This window comes from Psammomys obesus, unplaced genomic scaffold (assembly GCF_907164565.1).
Source record: "Psammomys obesus unplaced genomic scaffold, mPsaObe1.curated_primary_1811, whole genome shotgun sequence".
Lineage (NCBI taxonomy): Eukaryota > Metazoa > Chordata > Mammalia > Rodentia > Muridae > Psammomys > Psammomys obesus.
The window spans coordinates 12,951,485-12,975,567 of NW_026585644.1; the positions used below are offsets into that span (position 1 = coordinate 12,951,485).

At 42.1% G+C, this 24,083-nt stretch overlaps 2 pseudogenes; one reads left to right on the forward strand and one right to left on the reverse strand.

The window, feature by feature from the left end:
• Nucleotides 1–24,083, reverse strand: part of LOC129687329 (laminin subunit beta-4-like) — a 119,922-nt pseudogene that overhangs the window by 23,334 nt on the left and 72,505 nt on the right.
• LOC129689563 (40S ribosomal protein S7-like) lies at nucleotides 17,421–18,411 on the forward strand (annotated as a pseudogene).

Here is a 24,083-nt window from a genome sequence, read left to right on the forward strand (position 1 = left end):
ACACACACACACACACACACACACACACACACACACACACACACACCACAGACAAACACTCATACAGCAGTTATCTTTTAACACGGACAGCTTAACACCATGATCAACTTAATAAGAACCTAGCAGCAATCAGGGCTCATTTCAGAGTTGGGAGAAGTCCGTTGTTGAGAAAGAGGAGCAGAACTCTTTAAAGGCATCGAGAAATTGAGGACTCTTAACCACTGAGGTCTAAAATGGGGTTTTGCATTGCTAGGATTACTGTTGCATTCCCAACTAAATCTGACACACAGGAGGGGCCCAAGTTCTAGGTCTATTTAAAATCAAAATAAATTATAAATATTTTCTAACAATCTCCTTCTTTACTGTTACACCTTTGGATAACAAACTACGCAGTGTTTATCTGATTCTTCAACCCTCCAGCCTGGCTGTCCAAATTACGAAACATAGATTCTGTATCCTGGGCTTTCAGGGAGGCATTCCTTGAGATGGTCAGAGCGCAGTGACTTCTGCAACCAACTACACAGCCTGTGCCCCTCAGTGTTGGTGCAGAGAACTCTTGGCGTGGCGAGCAACCACGTGACAACTTCCATGGTTGCCTACACACCTTGTAGTTGTTAATGTTCAACTTGCTGGCAGGGTTTTATCGTAATGGCAGCCTAGCTCTCTAAGTCAAGACATTTCCTGTGGTGGTTCCCAACGGTAGTTTCTCACATCGCATAGCCTACTAAGTATCTCCTAGGTAACCAAATAACCATCTCCATTATCAATACTGTATCATCTACCATTTTTATATTTGTATGTTTTTGGGGAAAAAACATACAAATTTTAGGTCAAATTTTAGGTTTTCCTTGTTAACTCAATTTCTGTTCTTTCTGTTTTTTTTCAGAGCTGCTTCCTTGAGTTTGAGTCTGATGGGGAGGGATTGGAGGGTGTAATAGGTACAGACATGACAGATTTAGGGTGTTGACATCCCGGCTCACGGTTGTCCAGGCGTGAGTATGGCTTTTAGTCTATAAGTTAATAATAGTCTGTGAGGATTGAGATAATATAGACTACTGTACAAAAATGTGCCACAAATATAAGGTACCAATTGTAAGTATTACATAAGCGTTAATGTGAGAATCCAGCTAGTTCACTAAACCATATATAGAACAGGAGTTGACAAATTATTTTGTAAAGAACAGAGAATTAATGTTTTATGCTTTTCTAGGTATAGCATTTCTGTAACAACCATCCAACGGCCCATTCTACAGTGAAGGCATAATAGGTAAGGTTGTGTTTCGATGATATTTTGTTTACAAAAAATAGGGTGTGGACTAGCTTCGTCTTCAGACTGCAGTTTGTAGAACCTTGACGTTGAGGATGATAACAATATCTCAGGCCAGGAATGCGTCCTACGTGCCTCTATTGTGTATCAACTATTTCCCTCAGTCTTTACAAACACTGTGACATGTACATCGGCACGGCCACCCCCCACTTCACAAATAAAGCTGAGACTCGGAGGGAAAAGATTTGATTGTGATCTTAATGACAGTAAGAGCTGAAGCCAGAGTTTGAATTTAGCAATCTGCCTCTGGAGCCTGTGTTCTCTTTTGTTAACGGCCTCATATTCTTTAATTATTATTATTGGTAAATTGAGAAATACAGCCTGCTAAGTTCATTGAGTTTTGCTCGTGTGTGTGTGTGTGTGTGTGTGTGTGTGTGTGTGTGTGTTTAGGGCTGAATGCTTGGGACAGGATCACCTGTTGGGTAAAGCCTATGTTATTAAGCACGTTTGTTTTTCATATCTAAAATTCTGTATTTATATTTAGATATTTCCATAGCTAACTAGTAAAAGACTCACTAGACTCATTTAAACTGTAACTCCATAGCTTAGGAGCTAGAACCCCAGGTTCCTGAGTTTTATTTTCTGTAGAACCATAATTCATAGGTTGAGACATCCATGCCCTACATTTCCATCCCTCTGGCTCTTACACTGTTATTTTTAAAGCATATCATGTTTTTTATTGATCAGGAAAAGAAGCGATCAAAAACATGTTCCTATAGCTTGAGAGTATTTTCTGATTTTACTTGTTTACAAATCTATCTCCCTCCCATTTGTCCCTAGTCAATGGCTACCTTCCCTGCAGCCTTTTCTAACAAAGCCAGGAAGAATGCTTGTCTTGTGTTTTCAAAGCACTAGTTAACACCGTGTGTGATTTTTAACTCCCATCTCTCCAATGGCAGGAGTAACTGAAGGACAGGAGCTGACCATTTTCAATACACAATCTCTACTGCCCAACATTAGGCATCATACAGATCTTAGGCACTGTTGATGGACTGCAAATCGGAGAGGATTAGTCTGGGCAGCTTTACCTCACTCTGGTTTGGTTGGCCTCAGATGGATCTTGAATCCTTTTAATGGGTGTCATTTCAGATCAGGAATCAGTTGATGCCTTGCTCTGTTTGTTATCTACTTACCATTGCTAACAGGTCATTGGAAAAACTTATTTTACCAGTTTAGGTATTTTTTAGCGGGGGTGGGGGTGGGGAGAGACATTTTTAATTGCTGTTTAAAATGTTTTTTCTCTCTTTGAAAAAGAAACGTATGGCAAGGTAGAGCAGCCCATAGTTCTGTCCTCACATGGGTTTGCATCTTCCTTCCTTTTACCCAAGTCAAAAAAAGAGAAAAGAGATGTGTGCACCATCAACAGAATCATAAACATACATGAAAATTACGTGGAGAGGGTGCCTTCTAATTGTGGACACCTGATAATGAGGATCATTTTATGACATTTGTTTTCATTGATACAGCAAACGTAACTACATTTGCCCTCATTTTCTCCATTAGAAAACAGATCCTTCTGCTAAGCGTGAAGCTGAAAACAGTGCACATATTTCAATATCTGGAAGGAACTTGGCAAGAATGAGGAATGAAATGGACTTCTTGCTTAAAAATCTTCGGGAGGAAACTGATACACAATCCTTAAGGCAGGCGTCATGGGTAAGAGCAAAAGTTCGGTATGACGATTTCTTGGCCCACTGTTGTCATTCTTGTTCAGCTCACATTCAGGCAGCCATGTGATTAAGATTTTATGGGTGTGGCTTCTAGCATTCCTAAGAAAAAATATCTTACAGAGAGCTCCCTGGTCCTCTGGCTCTTACAAGCCTTCCGTCCCCTCTTCCAAAATGATCGCTGAGTCTTAGGTGCAGCAGTTGTTTAGATTATCAGTTGGGACTGGCACCCACAACTCTGCATTTTGATTGGTTGTGGTTTTCTATAATGGTCTCCATCTGTTGCAAAGAGAAGTTTCCTGATGAGCAGTGAAGACCATACTTACAACTGAAGATCTGGAGCTAAGAGCCTCAAAAGAGAGAGAACAGAAGGCATTTGTCTTCCTGGGTCTGAGTTGCCACACTCAATATGATCTTTTCTAGATTCATCCATTCACCTGCATAGTTAACAATTTCATTTTTCTTTACAGCTGAATAATTCCATAGTGTATATTACTACATTTTCATTGCCTATCTATCAGCTGAAGGACAAATAAGTTGTTTCCATTTTCTAAGCTATTGTGAATAGAGCAGCAATGAACACGGTTGAGTGAGAATCTCTAGAGTGGACTGTTGAGTCCTTTGGGCAGATGCCAAATAGTGTTATAGCTGCCTCATATGGGAGATTTATTTTTAGATTTTTGAGGGTTCTCCACACCGATTTCCAGAAAGGCCAGGCAAGTTTGCATTCCCACCAACAGCGAATGAGACTTCCCTCCAACATTTGATGTCACTCATTTTGTTGTTTTGATTTTCATTTCCCTAATTACTAGGGACGATGAACATTTTTGAGATATTTCTTAGACAGTTTTTCTTCTTTTGAGAACACACATGTTCCAGTCCCAGGCTTTTTTTTTTTTTTTTTTTTTTTGAGTTCTTTGTATACCCTGGATAGTAATTTTCTGTTAGCTATATTGCTGGTGGATTCACTCACATTCTATGGGCTTTCTCTTCATTTGCTTGTTTCTTTAGCTGTGCAAAAGCCTTTTGGTTTTATGAAGTCCTGGTTGCCAATTGAACTTAATTCTTTAAGTGGAGTCTTGTTTTAAAAGCACTTTCCTATACCCATATCCTGTAGGATACTGCCCATGTTTTTTTCTGGCAGATTCTGTTGTCTCAAGTTTCACGTTTAGATCCTTGATCCATATGGAGTAAGTTTCTGTACAAGGTAATAGCTACAGGTCTAAATATTATGAAAATGACAATTTTACTGAACGCTATTGTAGAGATTCAATGTGATCACAGTCAAACTTCCCACATATCATTCTTCACAGAAATAGAAAAAAAATCTACTGAAATTCATATGGAACCACAAAAGACCCAGGACAGACAAGCAATCCTGAACAAAAAGAACAATAATGGAGGGCTCAGCATCCCAGATCTTAAGATATATTACAGAAGCATGGTATTAAAAACAACATGGCACCCAGACAGACATGTACGCCAGTGGAACAAAAATGAAGACCCAAACATGAAAAACATAATTTCAGACACATAATACATGACAGAGATGCCAAAAACATAAGCTAGAGAAAAGGGAACTTCAGCAAATGGTGCAGGGGAAACTGAATGTCTACGTGCAGAAGAATGATACATTTCAATTCCTTAAACAATGCAGAGTCTAAACTAAATAACCTTCGCCCCAATGTCTGATACTAAACAAATACTAACACCGAAAGTAATCTAATGCTAACTCCTGCAAGGAGTGATCAGTCACTTAGCAATTTTAGTAGGCTGAGAAGCCAGCTCTATCACAGAGAGCTTGGCTAGTATGTGCAAGGCCCTGGGTTCAAGTTCTAGCACTGAAAAAAATAATTTAGAGAGATTCTAATGTGGCCACAAGCAATAAAAAAAGCTGTATTTCTGTGATTTTTCTGGGTAGAAGCTGCACAATTTCCAGCAACCACAAATGCAAAGGAATATGAGGCAAAAAAGAGCTAACCACACCATCTCTCATGAGAACGCTGGTGCCAGCGGAGTCACACAGCATTCTGGAAATCATTAGTGCATATTGTATAGTTCTTAAAACTGAAATTGAGCCACACGAAAGCCAAGGCTAACTTGGAGGAGAAATCGAACTCTGGGGGAAATTTTGACTAGCTCATCTGTTTAAGGTGACCTCTGTTGCTATCAAGGGAGGCAGATGGGGTTTGTGCATATCAGTGAAAACAAATGGCACAAAATGGTCCCCGTTATTAGGTGTCCTCAACTGGAAGGGACACTCTCTGTGTAGTTGTTCATTGTGTTTATGATTCTGTTCTGGGTCATCTGTTTTCTCTTCTTTTGGCTGCCTGCAGTATCTTAGCACTGCAGTATTTAAGTTATGGCCAGAATACACATCCCAGCAGAATAAACACATGCATCTTAAAGCACGTATTTAGACATGGTTCATGCAAGCCAATCTAAAAGATTCCTTTGTTTGGCTTTCAGTGCCCGCTAAGACAGACTGCCAGACCCAACCTCGGGTAAAAGCAGTACGCCTTCTCCATCTAGAAGATACCTGCTGTAGGAGAAGCACAGGCATGCCCTGGGGGCCAGCCTACCTGGCACACTGTGCTTCCACAGAAGAATCAGGGCACACCATGCTCCTGAGTATGCCTAGAAGTCAGACCACTGAATTCTGAAGTACCACTGGTGGCTGGAAGCTGGCCTTCAGATGAGTCTGCACTCTCCACTAACATGCTTCTTCCTGGCTCACTATCGCATCTGAGGAGATGCGCTGACCCATCGCAGCCAACAAGCTTCCACTATGAAAGTAGCTGCTCAACTGCAATAAAGCAGAAAGATGTCTCTGGTTTGGAAACATTCTTCAGGGTGTTTTATCTCTGCTCCCTTTATGGAGCCGCGGGTATTGCTGTCTTGTTGGGGGAAGCCCAACTGCAATCTGCCTTCACAACGTCGTTAATGCTACAGGCTGTGCAGTCTTTTAATTTGCAAGTGTGACAAAGAAGTCTAACCGGTGAGCAGGCGCTAGTTCTCTGCCTCTTCTGCTGGCTGGGTTCAGCAGGCATCTTTGGTTCGAGGAGATCAGTGAACATCTTTCTGATGGAAACACTGCACGGAAATCTTAGGGGGTGAACCTGGGGCGTTCTGAACATTAAATAACACTTCCTGGAGTTCTCTTTTTCTTCTACAGACCTTCCCTCCATTCTCAACTTCCAAGACTGTGCTTCTTCAGGCTAACACAACAATAACAATAAAAGCTATTGCTGTGGCCACATAACAGTCATTAAGCACTCACCCTGTGCCAGGTACCATGCTAAGAGGCTTGCCTTGAGCAAGAGTCCTGTGAAACAGAGACTTTCTTCTTTCTGAGGGAGAAAGTGAAGCTGGAGAAGTCATTTGTTTGAAGCCGCACAGGGAGTGGGTGAATTTGAACCATGGTGCCTTGACCTCTACATTTAAGCTCAGCGTGCCCTCACCTCCCTGTCCTCCCGATCGCCAATTTGTCAATTCATTTAGCAAATGTTTTATAACTACAGCTGGCCCGGGGAAATAAACATGTGGGTGGGGAGAGAGTTGTGAATGACCCGCCAGGGCCACGGGGAAGGAGCACGAGGAGGCTGGCAGGTGGAGGAGCAGACAGGACTCTTCTCCGGGGAGACACAGGAAGGCTGGGAGTAGATGTTGTTTGGGTGGCCATCAGGCAGCACCGAGCCTTCCTCCTGCTGTCTGTCCCAGGGCACAGACTATGGCTTGTGGGTGGAGGGACTCTGCAGCTCTTGCTCTCTTCTCACCTCCGTCTGGCTCATGGCTCCTTTCCTCTTGCTGTGCTCTCAAGCTCTGCTCAGATTCTTTTCTTCACAACGTCCCTGCAGCTCATTCTGCTTTCTTGGCACTGCCCTGACATTTTCCTATCAGCCACAACTGCAGAGCAGTGGCCTGAAGTCTAAAGCTCACCCTCGCGTGTGTTTTCCTTGAGCCATACTGCGATTTACAAGTGACACTGAGTAGCTCCTATGCTTTTCAGTGGGGGCTGTTTTCACGAAAATGGAAACGTCTGGTATCTCTTGAGTAGGGAGAAGCAGTTATGCCGGGCTCCACTTATGCAGAATAATAGTTTAAGGGGCAGAGACAGACCTGTGATCTCCCCAGGCCCTGTCACTCGGTTTAGCCTCAACTATACAGGCAGGCTGTTCCTTTTTTCTTGTATAACTTTTAAGCAGGTGCCATATATTTCTAGGATATTTTCTTGCTGATAATATTTGGCTTATGTTTACAACTGTTAAGTTCCTTAATTCAGGAACTTTTTTTTTTTTTTGGAAAAGGGGGGATATTAGGAGGGCATTTTTGGTAGACTTCACCTCTATTTATTTTTAATATTTTTTTTGTTGTTTTTTTGTTTAAGACAAGGTTTCTCTGTGTATCCTGGGCTGTCCTGGACTTATTTTGTAGACCAGCCTGGTCTTGAAATCACAGAGATCCACCCGCCTCTGCCTCCCAGAGTGCTGGGATTACAGGTGTGAGCCACAGTGCCCAGCTAGACTCCGTCTCTACCAAGGAAAAAATATTTACAAGTCATCCTAGTTTTTGCTTGGTGGAGGTTGGCAAAGGCAAAGTTTGCTTCAGGATTCCTAGTGCCTGTCACCGCTTGGCCACTCTGCTACAGCAGAGGAGAGCAGCCACAGGGGGCTGTCACTGTGGCATGGTTGTGTTTCACCAGAACCTCATCTACAAGAACATGTACGGTGCCGGATATGACCTGTGGGCTGACCTGTTTACCAGCGCCCTGGCTCGGGGCAACCAATGTAATCATGAGAGACGACTGGTGAGTGAAACTGAATTTGGTACTGGGCAGTAAAAATGACATATTCTGAAAGAACGGCCATCCGTGGTCAACTCAGCAAGTAATACATTGCTTCTAAACAAATGAAGACTCTGGGAAGATTTGGCAAATTTCCCTTGTGTGTATCATTGAAAATAAACCATTTGTATGGGAAGGTACTAGTTTCCCATGTCACAGGTGAAATGGTGCATGTTCAGAGCTTGATGGCTGCAAATCAACAGCATGGCTTTCAGTTCTGCTGGGGCAGGGCTTTGCAGTAAACCTTCTGTCTTTAATGTTTGTATTGTCTTTAGAGTGCTGAGGTTCATGCTAAGAAGCACACTACCACCGTTATGCATCCGGTCCCCACCATTTACCTTCTAATGGTCGTACTTTTGGAAAATTCAATAGCATCTGAAAAAAACAAAACAAAACATGTAGTCTTACCTGGGCAAGAAGATACAATAAACACAAGTAAAAGCTTACAAGTCCAAGGAAAGCCAGTTTACAAGTTCAGTAGAAGCAGTGGCTTGCCATTTAAACTCACAAATGGGATTTGGACCTCTAGTTATCAATACAGATGATGAATGGGTGCAGCAATCTGCCTTACTTCTAAAATCAGGAGATCCCTAGGACAAGGTAGCTAGCTAGACTTCTCAAATGGGCAAATTCTGGTCTCAGCAAGACGCCTCCACAACTGAAGTGGAGAGCAACAGCAAAAACATCTGAAGTCAGTCTCTGTCTTCCACATGCACATGGACACATATGCTTGCATACGCGAATACATGTCTCAATCTGTCTTCTATGTGAACGTGTACACATATCCATAACCTGTACCCACACCACATACACATGGAAAAAAAATAAAAATAAAAAAGGCCTGATTAATAGCTAAACAACGATCAATTCTCAAAGTCAACATAAGTACGTTTCTAAGTTGAAGGCCAAGGATGTAAAAATTCAGTAGAAGTCAAAGGTCAACCAGGAGTTGGCTTATTTATTCCTTGAGCACAAATCTTACCTCACAAACTCATACAAATCTTTGACTTTCAACAATTCCCCAGATTAAAACAAAAAACAGAAAACAAAACAACAACAACAAAAACAGGTTGTTTTCAAAATGTTCTCTATGCTAGACATACTCTTTCTGAGGCCCCTTCAGTCCGCCTCGCGGCCAGGCAGGGTCTCTCTTTTATTTTCTCTGTTAGCAGCCAGCCCAATTAACCTTCGCATTGCTGTGGAGAGGGAAGACAGAGTATGGACCCGCTGATCAAAGCACAAGTGACATTGAAGACATGCAGGGAATCCCCGGCCATGACCCCGGATGCAGTGATTGCATCAGTGGCTGCCAACACCGCCCTGGCAGGGGCACATGCCAGTGTCTGGAACACATATAGGCTCCTGGGCTCCTTCCTTGTTGCAGTCACAAAAAGGATGAAAAAGAAAGAAAGTAAAGAAGCTGAGACTGTTTCCCAATCTGTGTGTTCCTACTTTAAAAATCAACCCTTTCCTCCTCTTCTGGCATTTGCTCCAATTCATGTTTCTAAGGCAACGATTTAAAGCCAATATGATTTCAGAGATCCGTGTGAGACCATTAAAATACAACCTGCCCCTCTATAGTCTATCAGCCAATCAACTCATGGCTTCTATATAGAAAAATCAAATGCGGTTTGTACATGTGGGTGTGGAGTTTTTTATGTGTTTGAGTGAGGCATGTGGATTTAATAGTGGCCATCATAGCAGGACTAAGACGGCCCATGACCACACTGAAAATGCTGCCTGGGGGTACCCACTCCTGCTGTTTTCCATTGTGTATGCTTACTTTGTTCTTTGGGATACGGGAAAAGGAACTTTGTCTTTGAATTAATGAAAGAAAAGAGCTGAGCACTTTGACTGAGCAGGTTCCTGGACGACATAGAGAGAGCTATGATGTTGTCACAACTCTAAAAGCTCAGGAATTTCTAGCTTTTTCTTCTAGACTCAGTGCAAAACACATGTGATTTAAAAGGCACCAGAGAGCTTGCAAACAATGCCATTTATGAATGACAGACATGATCCCTGATTATAGCCAATAACAGCAATTGTAGTAAAAGCTGGTTAACACACTGGGTTCCACTGGATGTCATGGAACACGCAGATTGGTACCAGGGTTTCCAGGGGACTCTTGGAGGGCAATGTTACATCACACCACAGTTACAGGCCAAGCTCTGCCCACAGCTGCTATTACCCGGGAGCTAGGTGGGCTCTGCAGTTCAAGCCGAGAATTTGCAAAATCTCCCCTGGCTTCACCAACAGATGAAGCCATTTGTATAAAGTAAGATTATTAAAATGTCAGAGGGACACAAGGAAAGAGGCTAACAGACTTTGATTTATAAGAGCCAACATTCTTCCCTTTAGAAATGTTTTTTGTTTTAATTTTTCCTGCATGCTAGACAAGTAATATATCACCTAACTCCTGCTCCCTGGTTGTTCATAAATTTATTATACTTTTAGTGGGTGTGTATATGTGTGTACACCATAGTGCAGTGCTTTTGTGGTGGCCAGAGGACAGCTTGTGGGAGTCAGATCTCTTTCCCCCACGTGGGTTCCAAGGGCTGAGCTCAAGCTGTCAAGGTTGGCAGCAAGGATACTCACTGAGCCATCTTGCTGGCTTTTCCTTCTGGTTTTAAAACAGCCAGTTATATATAGAAAACCGAGGTAAGTGTGACCTGGAGAAAAATAATTAAGTGGAAAATATATAGTGGAATAGGGCAAGTGCACGTTTATATAGCCAGAGTGCACATTTCTATAGGAGACAATGGCAGAGACACGATGATGAACAGTCCCGCCATATTTGGTACCTCTTTCCACTGACTTTCTTTAAAAGCACATCTTAAATTGATATGTAAAAATTGTGTCTTCTAGAATCAGTTTGGGCACCAAATTAGTGCTGTTCTAATACGGTGCAATCTTTTTTTCATATTATCTGTATAAACACAAATGCTATGGTACATGTACAGAGGTCGGAAAACAACCTGTGTGAGTCAGTTATCTCTCCTTCTACTCTGTGGGCTCTGGGTATCAAACACAGGCCACCGGGCTCTATCCACTGAGACACTTTGATCCACTGAGCCGTCTCACCGGCCCCACATGTGACTGTTTAAGGTTAAAAAGAGTAAAATTCAGAAAGGCACGACTTCACCCCTCACTTGTAATACCCATATTCTAAGTGCTACATGGTTACATGTGACGAGTGGCTTTTACTCTGGGCAGCATGGATGCTGAAGGCTTCCCTAATTGCAGAGTGGTGGAGTGGGCAGGGCTGTTCTGAGTCCTCCAAACGGCACTCACACGTGGCTGAAGGGCATGAACCGCAGATCCGAGAAGACAGAGGGTCACCTTGCACCAGCTGCAGGACCCAGCAGGAGTTCTGCGAATATCTGTTCAATAAACAAGTAACTATGTGATCAGCCCAGAGTCAGGAGGTCCTGCTTCTGTTCTGAGGGGTCGCTTTTCCTCCACAGGCTTCCACATAGCAGAAATTTAGGTACAATCAATCATGACCTTAGATGCCTTCCGTTGTAGTAACTCAGAGGAATTTTAACAAAGGCTAACATTTAACACAGGCTAATAGTTTTAATGTTGGAAAAAGGCCTTTTTGCATGATTGTAAAAATCTTGTTTTCAAAACTAGAATTAAGCTGTGTGTATTTTCTGAGTGCACGTTGCTTTAAAAATAATCAAATAAAAATGAAATTCCTATTTGTTTGTTTGTTTGTTTTCCTAGCATGCCCATGGTAAATCCAAATGACTGCGCTTGGGGCTTTAGCATTCCATTTCTTATGAATGCATCTTCCAGATGGATTGCTGTAACAGTTTTCCTCACGCTCACTGCAGTGTGTCCTGCCATGACCTGGTTTGCATGGACACTGACCTGTAAGTTGTGAGAACAGTGTGGGTGATGAATTGACCAGCTTCATGGTCTGAAAAATAAAAACAAAAAACAAAACAAAACAAAAAAAAAACCCTCAATGCATTTTCATAGGAAACAGTTTTTCTCCAGTGGGTCAGAACATGGTTGTGCAAAAATTGAAGAAGGACGATTCCCACGGCCAGCAGCCACCTCTGGAAGGATCAAGGATCACCAGTTAATGTGTTTTGGCTTAGAGTCCTTGACCATACCGCCTGCTTCCAGCTGTTCAGGGACAGGTGGCCCCAGACTAGGAAACATACACAGATGTAAATGAAAACAAAACACACTCTGGGAAACAGGCCACATTCTTTAACTAACTCCACAGTGACGGGAGTTCCCCCACCATCGACAGAGGCGCACAGGCCAAAGGTATGGTCTAACGCCCACCAATCACTCTGGCAAGTAATGCTTCTGTTGTAGATAGACTACATGGTGTAACTTTAGCAACCGGGCTAGTGTTTTGTTCTACAAAATGACTTTTTTATTTTATTTTATTTTATTTTTTTACTTTATAATTAACACTTTGTGATATTTGTGCTTTTGACCAAAGATTGACTGCTACTGTACCTTCTCATTTGTGTTCTTGATTTACTTTTCTGAAAACTGAAAAGGTTGGAGAATAATGAAAGAAAAGTAAAAAATAAGTCACTATTGCAGGACTTTTAAACTATATTTGACTAAATAGGCTTAAACATCAACTTTTTAAGTATGCTTCCAGTCAACAGGTAGCTAGATTCATATAATGACTCCATCTACCAAGCTTCTATTCATCCCGAGCATTCCCACTCATGCCTGCTCAAGTAGAGGGAACTCTAGGAGGTTGTGACTCCTGAGGTGTGTGCTCCTGAGGTGTTGCTGTTGATGGCTGGGCAGCGCTTTCCTGTCCTTACACTCAATCTGCCTCCTTGCAACTGGTTCCCATAGTTCTGAGTCCTTTCTTATGGAACTGGACAAAATAGGCAGCCTCCTTATTCCCCAACTACACGTGGCCATTTTTGCTCACCTTCACTTCTGTGCTTTGGGCCCATCCCCTCTGATTATTTTGGGGGTCACATATCAGATATCCTGCATATCAGATATTTATAGTATGATTCATAACAGTGGCAAAATCACAGTCATGAAGTAGCAATGAAAAGAATTGTATGGTTGGGGGTCACCACAACATGAAGAACTGTGTTAAAGGGTCCCAGCATTAGGAAGGCTGAGAACCACTGCTTTAGGCCCTCATTACAATTGCACAGCTCTATCCATTATTCAAGTTGTCTTCTTTTAAGACACACACTTTAAAATGTTCAGGCTATGTTAACAATGTGGTATTTAGAAGAAAGACAAATTTGTCTATATTCTCATTTGCGTGAAGAATTGTTCATCTTAGACAAACACAGAGTACAATAGTGTCAGCTGGGGAAGTCACGGGGAAGGAAGGATAGAATACAAAAATACAGCATGAGAGGAGGAATATGTTCTCATATATTCTATAAAATGATAGGATGACCATAGGTAAGTGGTAAAATAGATGAGCATATCTATTAGATATTTAAACATAGCTACTGGAGAGGCTTTTGAATGCTTTTAACACAAAGGAGAGAGGACAGATGTATAGATATATTAATTACCGTGATCAATAACTATGAACCCCAATATCACCCTATACCCCACAACCACGTTGGTGAACGTTTAACCAAAACTTCAAAAGTACTATGAAAAAAACGTTATGTTGCTCAGAAACGACAATAATAATCTGGAGGTGTGCAGCTGGTAAAGGCAGGGCTGGGATGGCGATGTCCTGGAGCTGATCACAGCGTGGCCCCTGCTCCAGCCTGGGCAGGCATCACTTCTCTGGCAGCCCTCTTCACTGCTGGCTCACTTGCAGCTTCACGCAGTGGAAATCCTCAGCTATTTTCACATGAGTTGGTGCCAAGTAATTACTCCCAGCCTATGCAAATGATTTTTAACACCTAATTACACAACTTTACTTTTACCCTGTTACCATTTCTGGATGTTTCCAGCCGACAGGAGAGCCTGTTAAGCTACCCGGCCTCGTGTTCCATCTTTAACATACCAGCTTATAGTTTTGCAACATCTGAAAGTTTGAGGAACTTGTTTCCCCAACTGTTGACCAAAATATTGGACAGCACAGTTGGATCTCTCTGTGGGAATGCACTAGAGACCACCTAGTGGCTGACAGGGAAATATTTATCTGAAGTTTTTTAAACAGCTGGGAATTTAATTAGCCATATGTCTTCTCTGTACTCAAATGAAAGTGTTCCCTGATTGTAGAAAACAACCTTCCTCAAGGGATTTCCCCATGGACCAAACAACTCAAAGCAGCCTTGTGGTGAGGGGGTTTTAGTTAAATTAATGCTACCCAACTGTCAAGGTCATAGGCTGTTCTTGGCCTCTGTGTTTGAACTGTATGTTGCGTGCTACTACAAATATGCTTTCCCAGAAATCTAAGAAGCATGCCAGACAGTGATATCACAAATATTATAAGTTTTGTGTGAGTTAAGAAGCCAAATATTTGTTTGGAAGCCAGTCTGCCTGCTTTGTGGTTGGTGGCTGCAGATACAGAGAGTACAGCGGAGCATGCCAGGTGAGTGTGACCATATAGCACCCCCATCTTGGCTTTTCACACCATTCTCCAATAAAGGAACCAACATTTGTTAGGGCTATGACTTATCATAAAAGTGGGGCCAGAAATGTGTGAGTCCAGATTTTTCCCTATCTGTAAACTGAGGAATCTTGAAGAATCCTGTGAGACAGGAGTATGAAAGAAGGATACTAACTAAGAGAATTTCCCATGGCCAAAGTCTGAATCATTTCAGAGACAAAAGAGCGTTAGGCCATTATAAGCAGTACAAATGCCCATGAGTTCATAGTGATGCAGATATCATATATGTGATATATAATAAATGGGGACAACAGACATATTTCCAGGACAAAAGAATCCCCAATGACCAGATTTGATGCCTTCGAGAAGGTTGCTAAAACACTTTGCTCTGTAAGGGTGGCTTGTATATAGTGACCTCCCTTTCCAAAAGTGCAGTACGGAGGGAGGAAAAGAGCAACTGTCCAAACACGGCTGTAAGTGATTCACGGTCAGTAGTTAGTCATGTTAGTCTCATATGATAAAATGGGTCCCTGGTCACCTTCTAGGCTAAGGTTCTCAGCCTAGAACCTTAGACTAATGAGAAAAACATTATTTTAGATGAAGGACATTCTACAGATATTCTGAAACCTTGTGACAATTATGAAAAATGAGGAAAGCCAGAAGGCTTAAAAGACATGATAAGCTGTTGTGAAGAGCTTTGGGTAAAAAATCAAAGCAATCTGAGAAAATTATGAAAGTTAGTTAGATAATACACCTTAACAATAAAATATTAGGTTATCATTGTGGCAAATATACCGTCCAGTCTAAGATGCTAATAACAGGGGAAAATGGGTGTGCTGCTCATTTTCTTTGTACTATCTTCATAATCTTACAATGTGTTTTATTATTTTAAAATGTTTGTGCTTTTGAAAAGGGGGTAAGGTGTGTTTGTATGGGTTGGTTGGAGAGGGCTGGAGCAAAAGAATGGGAAGGTCAAACACAGTCCATGTAGAAGAGCCATCTTTGGTAGAGCAGGGTAGTGTGTTCCTGCAGTCTTGGCACTTGGGAGGCTAAGGCAGGTTCCAGGCCAGTTTGGACTCCATAGGAAGATCCAGTCTTTAAAAAAAAAAATTACTTATATAAGATTTTACCTTTGGATAACAAGTGGAATTGAGGTTAGAGATGACTCTCATACTTGCCAATTAAAATTACTCTAGAAGTTATATTTATTTGTTTTGGAGAGCAAGCCTCATTTTGTAGCTCAGGCTAACATCCAGTTCTTCCTGCCTCCCTTTCCTGGGATTCCAGGTGTGCCTGGTTTGACTCTAGTTCTTTCTTTCTTTCTTCCTTTCTTTCTTCCTTCCTTCCTTCCTTCCTTCCTTCCTTCCTTCCTTCCTTCCTTCCTTCCTTCCTTCCTCTCTTTTTGTTTTTGTTTTTTTTTCAAGACAGGGTATCTTTGTGTAGCCTTGCCTGTCCTGACTCACTTTGTAGACCAGGCTAGCCTCAAACTCACAGAGATCTGCCTGCCTCTGCCTGCCTTAGTGCTGGGATTACGCTACCACATATGGATAAAACTCCTGTTTCTTTCTTTCTTTCTTTTCTTTCTTTCCTTCCTTCCTTCCTTCCTTCCTTCCTTCCTTTTCTTTTAAAAATAATTTATTTATTTTTGTTTTATGTGCATTAATGTGAAGGTGTCAGATTCCTTGGAATTGACATTACAGATAATTGTGAGCTGCCATTTGAGTGCTGGGAATTGAATCCGGGTCCTTTGGAAGAACAGACAGTGCTCTTAACCAGTAAGCCACTTCTCCAGCCCCAAGACTCCAGTTTCTTAGTGTTTTGATTTCAATAAATCTGCATTCCTGCAAAATTGATTTGACTTCTTGTAAAATTTCATATTGTTGTATTTGTCTTCTTCCCATCTCTTTCCATATGAAAAATATTAACAAAATATACTTATTAAGGAAAAACAAAACAAAACTACTGAACAAATTTTTCTACAAATGAGTAATTTTATAGTATGTAAAATTTTTCTGTGCCCTTGTCTGACTGGCTGTCACAGGTGCTGTAGGTAATGCTAACCGTATTGAACAATGATGACGTGCTTCATGGCCCAGGCTTTTTAGAAGCCATCCATGCTGGTCTGAAGAAGGTAGCCTAGTTATTGCCATGGGTGATGACAGCTCCATTAAAAACGGTATGTGCATCAGGAGTCACCTATTTATTTTCATTCTTGTCAATTGTAACTTCTGATTAACAATTGCTTCTTGGGTCTTGCCTGTGACTGTATGTGTAGAATAGTGATGGGTGGTTTGTGTCTGTTTTTTACTGTGCATGGAACCTGACTTCCCAGGTGCAGAGAGGCCTAAAGAAAACTAAGGTAGGAAAAGCTTAAGCTGGAGCTCTCACTCTTTGTTGGTGGGCCTTTGACCCTTGGGGAAATAAAGTATCAACAGCATCTTGTTGAAGGCCAGTCAGGCCCGGGAAAGTTAACACACATTTACAAGCTGCCACTTGGCAACCACAGTATCAACCTTGGGAGCTTCATGGACTTACTTTTGCAGGTTTGATTGAGGGCAGATCCAAAGTGACCTGGTTTGCAGGACTGGCAGCCCAGGCCCTGAGTGTGGTGCAGACATCTGTGATTCTGGTTCCCTGGCTACAGTACTCTGGGTCCATTATATCTATGTTGTTGCAGACAGGCCTGGCAGGGTGCTCTCGAAACTCTTGTGTTGTCATAGAACCCAGGAGCACATTCTTCACACTGAACACCTGAAAGAAGAGAGAAGAAAATGGAGGGTGGGCATTTGGTGTGGAGTTTTGGGGTATAGACTGAGGCTCTAATGGTAGGTGATTGGGCTTCTCTGGGAACAACTTCAAGGAAAAGTAGGAGTTCAAAATTAAACAAAGTATTCATTTTAAACCTGTTATTCACTGAGAAAACAGAAAGGTGTACTGGTTAGTTTTATGTCAACTTGACACAGTTAGTAGCATTTTAGCAACTAAGAAAATGTTCTGGACTTGTGAGAGCTATGTCTCTTTCTAAGCCAGTGCTCTGGCACACCGTTTAAGGATGAAGCCATGTTCATCTCAAGCATCAAGATTGTGAAGCCCAATGGTGACAAGTCAGACAAATTTGAGTCTGGCATCTTTCAGGCACTGCTCACGTTGGACATGAACTCAGATCTCAAGGTGCAGTTGTGGGAACTCAACATCACCATGGCCAAGAAAATTGAAGTAGATGGTGGTTGGAGAGCTATCATAATTTTTTTTACTGGTTCTTCAGCTGAAATATTTCCAGAATATCAAGTCCGGTTAGTTCCTGAATTGGAGAAAACATTTAGTGGGAAGCATGTGGTCTTCATAACTCAGAGGAGGGTTCTGCCCAAGCCACCTCTGAAAAGCCATATGAAAAAGAAGCAAAAGCACCCAGAAGCCACACCCTCACAACTTGGTTTTTCCAAGTGAAATTGTGGGTAAGAGGATCCATGTGACTCTGGATGGCAGCCAGCTCATAAAGATTCACTGCCAGAAATGGCCTTAGGTAATTCAGGACATGACAGAGAGAGTGGAGATTAAGAAATTACAGGTTAAAAGAAAGAGACAGAAAATTTAGGATAGTTTCCAGAAGGAATTCAGTCAATACTGAAGCCCCGAGTTTATTCAACAGCTCCTTTTTAAAGACAAAGCAAAACAATTTCCATCAGTACAAGGATGGGGTTCATGGAACAGTCAAACTTTTGTTTTCTTAGAGCACACTCCTGCATGGCAGATATGGTCCAAGGTCTCACAGACACGTTAAAGAAAACTGGCAAAACACCGGCATATTTCTGTTTCAAGGTAAAGGCCAGGGCGAAAACACGTTTTTCACTGAATACTCAATAACAAAGCAGCTTGCCAAGCAAGCAGCTGTCCATGCACACAGCTTGAGAATGAACTTTGGCTTCCCACAGTTCATCTAGACAAAGCACAGCAGAACAATGTGGAGCGCAATATGGAAACTTTTTCTGGTGTGTATAAGAAGCTCACGGGCAAGGATGTTAATTTTGAATTTCCAGAGTTTCAGCTGTAAAGAAAATGACTGAATAAAATGTCATTCATAGAAGAAAGAAAGAAAAAAAAAGAAAGAAAATGTCCTCACCAGATTAGCCTGTCGGAAGCCTGTGGTACATTTTCTTGATTGATAATTAATGTGAGAAGCCTTGGTGTGGGCAGCGCCACTCCTGGGCTAGTGGCCCTGGGTGATCTAAGAAAGTAGGCTGAGCAAGCCATGAGGAGCAAGTCAGTGAGCAGCACTCTTCCATGTTTCCCGCCTTCTTGCTGTAACTTTTTTTTTGATAATGGGCAATGAAACTGAGCAGTAAGCTGAGATAAATCCCTTCTTCCCCAAGTTGCTTTTGGTCATGCTGTTTTATCACAGCAGTAGATACTCTAACTAAGATAAAAGATTATTTAGATCTATAAAGCCTTTGGTTAAGAATGGACTCTAGTCTGTCTTTAAAAACTACGGAATTGGGGCAGATGATTTTTAGGTCTTTACGTAACTGGAGTCAGTCTTCCGGATCTGAGGAGCAAAAGCTGACCTAAGTCCATTCTCCATGGGGAATCACGGTTTCTGTCCACGCTACAGATGAACATATGTACAGATGAACATATGTACAGATGAACAGGTATGAATGAAGCAACCATGAGGCGATAGTGCCAAACAGCTTGAGAGGGGGTCTAATAAAGACAGGCAGAGGATATCAGGGTTTGAGCTCTGCAGTATTTAACATTCTACTAGCATGGTAGCGAATGTTCCAACGCTCTGCCTCCCAACCTCAAGGCAGCTACAGTTGTTTGAGGGCCCAAATGGTGGTTACATTTAGTCTACATTTAGTCCATCTACTTAGAAATACTCTTAGTCTCTAAGACTGACCAACCAAGCCAAACTGTGCTTACAGAAAAGGAAGAACAAAGAATTAACTAAAATTACGTTGTAATTAACCTCAGAAGTAACAACCAAGAGAGTCAGTCCAATGATTTGTGATTACACCGGTAACTCCTATTAAAGAAAACAACATTGCCACATCTTCTTAATGTGAGTAAATCAAGTAGACCCTATTTAATATGTGATTACTAAATATGGAATGACTAAATGTGACTTTTTCTCACTTGGTCAGTTTTCTAAAGCTTGACAATTCTAATCCAGGTGAATGAGTCTGTAACTGTCACTAGGTTTTCAGCGATTCAAAGCTTTTGCTAAGTAAGCAGTCACTGAGGTGGCTGTGCCTTCTGAGCAGTAACCTTGGTTCTGCTCTCCACACCTGTCCAAGGCAGACAAATAACGAACATGTGATCTCTTCCATATTGTAGTGTGAGATGAAAGAAAACGAAGCTCCATGCCTGTATAACCTTGAGTACAACAGGTTTTATCTGAGCTCCAAGAATTCTGGTCACAGGAGTGAACAAAATACTAATTGTTTGAGGAAACATCTGGACACAGGCAAGGATGGCAGGACTGTCCAAAAGAAGGATTGTCATAATAACTTTCAATGCACTCATCAAGGCAATTTCCTTTCTACTCAAGTGTTCCCAGGAACAGTGCGTGCATTAGCCAGTGTGGCTTTGTATGCTTTAGGACAGTGTTTTTCAAAAACTCAGTATTTTAGATGTGCAATCACTCGATACAAACTTTTAGAAGTATAATGAAAGTCTCTAAGATATGCCTTTAAAGCTTTAAAGCATAATATCCCTTTGTGATAAATGTGTCATATCTGGCAATATAGGTGCAATGGGAAGACATGAGTTATTTACTGATTTAATCAGACATTTTCTGACTCACAGGATGATTTTCAAGGGTGGTTAGAACGATAACCTCCCCACCCACAGCCATCATTCTACACTTAAACACTGTTGTGCCTTCACTCAAAGATTTTCCATTGTGAAATAAGAACAAAAATTTAAAAACTTTAAAATGAAAAATGCTCATGAATTCCATGCCCTTTCACAGTGTAAAGCATGTCTCTGTGTCTGGATCACAAAGTTCAGCAAAGCCATGACAAGGGCAAGGGCAGCAGCTGGGAACCCCAGGCACTGCTCACAACGGTGGCCTATCACCTCTCTGTGGCAGGAGCACTGACCAGTTATTCAGTCACATGTCTTGTTGTTAGAGCCTTGGGGATGATGGTGGCATGGCATGCTGCATAAAGCAGAGAGAGTTGTCCTGGGGTGGGGCAAGTGGCATGATGAAATGACTCTAGCTCTGATTCTGGAGTCATAGTCATAACTCAAGTCAACAGAGTGGGTTTGATATGTGCTTAGAACAAAGTCTGGTGTTAATGAGGACCAGGCTAATGTTTGGTAACTAATGAGTCACCGATTCATTCAATCAATAGCAGGTCATAGACAGCTGAGCTTTATGTTAGTTCGGGCAAAGAAACTGAACAAGCAATACATCTTCAATGACTTAAGTTTCCATATCTATGTGCTGGATCAAAGTGTAACCTAGAGGTGGTAAAGGCATAAGAACCTTTCTCAGGGTGTCCAGGTTTCCCTTTTTTCCTACATGAGGTGGAAGAAACTCAGTCCTCTTCTGTGGCATTGCTCAATTCCCTGAGCTCATCTTCCCTGTAAAAAGACGTGATGGCTATTTGACAGGGCTATCGTTGTTCTTTAAGTCCATCTGTTTGTGTATCCTAAACAATTTATAACTTAGAAAGGAGGAAGAGGAATAGGAGGAGGAGGCAGGAGAGGTAGCAGATGTAGGTAGTAGCAATAATGACCTAGTTAAGTACTGTTTGCTCAGTAGTCAGCCAGGCCCACTCACAGGCTAGGAAGGAGCCACCTCTGTGGACCATGATTGAAAAGATATCACTTGTACTTGACAGAAGATTAACTGGACTGCAGGTTTCATGGCTCCCCAGGTTGATATCTGTTTGGGGAGCAATATTCTTATTAATGTTTCCATTGTGGTCAGAGAGCTAACTGCATAGATTGTAAAAGCCATGGGAACTGAATTTTCAATGGGAGTTGGAGTTCCACGTAAGCCCTTGTTAATGGATATCGTATAAAATGAGTTGCAAGGCTGTTGGTGACCCTGACAGAAAACGTGATATACCCAGTGGCAGAGATCTTATTTGTGGTGACAGCCTTGTCCCTTTCTTGATCTCCCATTCTAGTGGTTGGATGAGGCTATCTAGACCCTGAGTTTACAGGCTAGGATGGAAAGCTAGAGTATATGTCCAATTCACTCCTTAGTGTTTCCATGTTTCCTGGGACTCTTCCAATCACACTACACTACAACTCCCAGAAGCATGGGTTGCTTCGATCAGTCCTTAAAAGTCCCTAATAGAACTCTGTAAAGTCCCTTCATCATGAATGAAGCATGGCAGGAAAGATTTCAGGATATTTCGTATACATAGAGTTTGGATAATAGTATAATAGTCAAATTCCCAATATCCTCCCTTTAAAACCTTCCACATCCCCTTTACCTGCCTTTAAAACACCAACACTGTGTGAACCACCACATTTTCTTTCTTCTCCTTCTCCTCCTCTTTCTTCTTGCCACATACCATGACAGCCATGATGCCCCAAACTGTAACTTCAGCTGAACACCCGTCCCAGCAATATCCCACAACATGAGATTTATGCTGACACTGGCCTCCATGTGGGCTGCAACTCAGCTCGATTGTACTGTGAGGGTGACACTGGCAGGCTGCCGGGGTCAGAGGAAGAAAGATATTGGTGAGGAAGAGGCAGAGAAGTATCTTGATCCTTAGTGGCGTAGCTCATGTCTCCTTCATTGGGGATAACTCAGGATTTACATATGGGAACACTGAGCTGTAGTGTAGGCAAAACTACCTGTGTAGTACTTAGAACAGCATTTGGCACATGGTAAGTGCTCTGTCAGCACTGCCGAACAAAGCTAATGAAAGGCTTAACATAAGTTGCTTTACATAACCGAGTACTCTGATGTTACTCTTGGAGTCATTATGCCTTCAGTTGCGGATGTGTGTGTGGGCAGAAGCACACACTGATGGTATACATTTGAAGGACCTGACATAGGCTTATGTGTTGAAGTCTTGGTTCCCATGGCAACTTTTTTAAAAGGTAGGGATTTGGGGAAGTGATAGGATTGTGTCCACATCAAAACCAGATACAGGGGTAGAGAAATCAGTATTTGAATAAGCAAGGGGAAATTGTACACATTCCATAAGAACATTATATTAACAGGGTGTGTTTCAGAAGGGTCTAACTTCCTCCTGGCTCCCTTCTTGCCTCTCTGCTTCCTGGCCACCACAAAACAAGTAGTCGTATTCCATGTCACCATTATGTCATTTTGGTCTGTTTCATCCAAGCCCTCTTCCTCCCCAGCCCCGTGTACTCCCCAATATGGAACCAGCCAACTGTGGACTGAAACCATAGGCCCAAATAAACACGTCCTGCTTTTCCAGTTATTTCTTTCAGGAATTCATTAAATGGCTAAAAACTAGCGCACACTGAAAGCGGTTCTCTATCACCTTCATTCCCTACATTTCATGAGTTGGCCTCAAAAAAGCTGTCGGTGGATAGCACTGTTTCTCAATTTCAGGCTCAGTTCACTTTTTAGGAGACATTTGACGAAGTTAGGACACGTTTTTTGAATGTCACAATTTGAGGAGAATGATGCTTACATGTAGGACATGGATGAGGCAAAAACCCTATGATGCACAGGCAAACTCCTCTCCCCCCACACAAAGAATTATCCAGTTCCAAATCTCAGCAGGAATACAGCTAAGCAACTGGCAGATTATATAATGTTTTTGGACGCTCATACCATTACGTATTAAGAGAAAAATACCTTGGTTAGAGTTCATCCTAGCCCCCAAATTCTAGGATTCCAAATACATGTTTTGGACCATTGCCCCAGCAGGCTCACTCCAATTTCTGCAGCAAAGTCTGGTTCTAGCATGGCAGCTTTGGGCATCTAACTATTGGCTTATGGGTAGGCTGCTGTTTGGAGTGGATGCTAAACTTGATCTGTTAGCTCATATCCCAAAAAGCATCGGCTGGGCTCACAGTCCCTCAGCAGAGCCATTCAGAAGGACATTCACCCATGGCCCCATTGTGCAGCTGTGCGGACATGCTGACTGAGAACCTTTCACACACAGCTGGGAGAACTTGAGGCCCCACCCCCAAGGCCATTTCAACACAGTTTTGCAGCTCATACTCAGCTACATCCTGCTCACCACAGAAATCCCCCAGTGAATTGGTGTGAGGAATGAGGTCAGGCTTTTGAGATAATGAGAAAAGATGCCTGTTCAAACTCTGCTGTCTAAGGGTCTTGCTGCGTAAACAACCGAACCCAGGAGAGTGGCTGTCAAAAGGACACTCAGCCTCATCTTTCAAATTGTCTGGGAATGTTATGATTCTATGATCTTCAGTTACCTAATCAATCTTCAGGTGTTTACAGTTACTAATCCACCGTGGCAAAGAAAATAAACTTTCTTATTGATTTTTTTTTTAAATATATTTTTACTTGGCAATACATTTGCCTTTTGCTTTGTTCTGATTATTTTTGGTTCTTTGAGACTGGGTCTTGTTGGGTAGTGTAGGCTGCCTTTGACCTTGTGACCTTAGCTGCCTTAGCTACCCAAGTGCTGTGCTCACAGATGTGCCACCATGCCTGGCTGGGACTTGAGCTCAGCTGCTTGTGAATGAAGCAGTCATGGCTTGGACAATGTTTCTCAGTAAAACAAAGTGAAGCATCAGAGTGGAAGGGGC